At 46.0% G+C, this 1795-nt stretch overlaps 1 non-coding gene across 1 annotated transcript; it reads left to right on the top strand.

Moving 5' to 3' along the window:
• The first annotated feature begins 510 nt into the window (after positions 1–510).
• LOC123607770 lies at positions 511–612 on the top strand. Its single transcript, XR_006716913.1, has one exon. It is a non-coding gene; the product is annotated as a U6 spliceosomal RNA (small nuclear RNA).
• Positions 613–1795: the final 1183 nt, after the last annotated feature.

The raw sequence follows: 1795 nt of genomic DNA on the forward strand, positions 1-1795 counted from the left end.
CCCACTTGAAAGCCACATCTGTCTCCAGCATCACATGTTGTCTTCTCCCAGTGTCCGTGTCTCTCTCTCTTCTTACAAGGACATCCGTCATATTGGATTAGGGCCCACCCTTAATGACTTCATCTTAAACTGATTACATCTGCAAAGATCTTATTTCCAAATGAGGTCATACTCACAGGTATGGGGGTCAGGACTTCAGCGTATCTTTGTGAGGGACATAATTCAACCCATAACACCAGGCGAGTAACTTCCTGTGAAATGAATGTGATAGAAATATATGGGAGCTTCCATAGACCTTTCTTAGGAAACAGCATGTGGGTTCCCTTTGTCTTTTCGCTGTCTCTTCCTCGATCCTGTTGCCCAGAACTGGAAATCTGATGTTGAGGCCTTAGGAGACAAAGCAACAACATGGAGGTACCCGGGTTCTTCACAATGTGGAGCACGCTTCTAGCCCTGGATGACCAACCCGGACTTTTACGTTAACGAGAAATAAGTTTTAGTGTTCGCTTTGATATACTAAAAATCAGAACTAAAATTGGAAACCATGCAAAGATTAGCATGGCCCCTGAGCCAAGATGACATATGCAAATTCATGAAGGGTTTCATATTTTTATGGATAGATCTAGACAGTATAATGCTAAGTGAAATAAGCCAGTTAGGGAAAGACAAATACCATACGATTTCACTCATGTGTGGAATTTAAGAACAAAACAAGTGAACGAGGGATGGGGGTGGGAAGAGAGACCAAAAAACCCAGAATCTTAACTGTAGAGAACAAACTGGTGGTTAGCAGAGGAGGGAGGTGGGGGGCTGGAGGAAACAGGTGGTGGGGATGAAGGAGGGCACCTTCAGTGACGACCGCTGGGTGATGTATGCAAGTGCAGAATCACTAGATTGTACACCTGAAACGAATATAACATTGTGTGTGAACTATACTGGAATTAAAATAATTTGTTTAAAGATAAAAGAAATTTCAAAGTGTATAAATCCCTTATTGTGGAGTTTCTACCCGGTGCAGCAAAACCCGGTTCTCATTAAGACACTTTGTGCCATCCTGGACTTGGGACTTCCCCGTGGGGTTTGGTTTCCCCTCGGAGTTACCAAGGGGAGGTAGCAAACTTCTCTGGGGATTCTATCATGTCCTCCCCTTCTCTGGGACACTCACCGGCGCCTAATCTGGTTCTGATATTTTTCTCCCTTCCTCAATTCAGAGGGTCTCCTAAGGCAGGGAAAAAGTTATTCCCTTACAGCCATCCAAATCTGTGACTTCTGTCATAAACTGCCGGCCCCGAGTCCCTTAGGGCTTTGACTTTTGAAACTCAAAGGCTTTATCTCTCATCCTGTTGTCCCAAGGATGTAATCTGAAAGTCAGAAATCCAGAATGGACATTTTTTTGTGTTGCTGTACTCCTCCTTTCTCTGGGGTCGTGAGCCCAGAATGCTATGCCAATGCCCTATTAGGGGAAAGGTCAAAAGGCCCAGGAATGACCAGGAATGAAGACATTTCGCTAATTTATCAAACAGGACCCTGCCACATGAGCATTCTCCTATATGTGGTGTCAGAAAATGCCAGTACTAGAAAATGTCTTTAAGAATCTTCCTCAGGGGCGCCTGGGTGGCGCAGTCGGTTAAGCGTCCGACTTCAGCCAGGTCACGATCTCGCAGTCCGTGAGTTCGAGCCCCGCGTGGGGCTCTGGGCTGATGGCTCAGAGCCTGGAGCCTGTTTCCGATTCTGTGTCTCCCTCTCTCTGCCCCTCCCCCGTTCATGCTCTGTCTCTCTCTGTCCCAAAAAAATA

The sequence above is a fragment of the Leopardus geoffroyi genome, chromosome A2, assembly GCF_018350155.1.
Source record: "Leopardus geoffroyi isolate Oge1 chromosome A2, O.geoffroyi_Oge1_pat1.0, whole genome shotgun sequence".
NCBI classification, from domain to species: Eukaryota; Metazoa; Chordata; class Mammalia; order Carnivora; family Felidae; genus Leopardus; species Leopardus geoffroyi.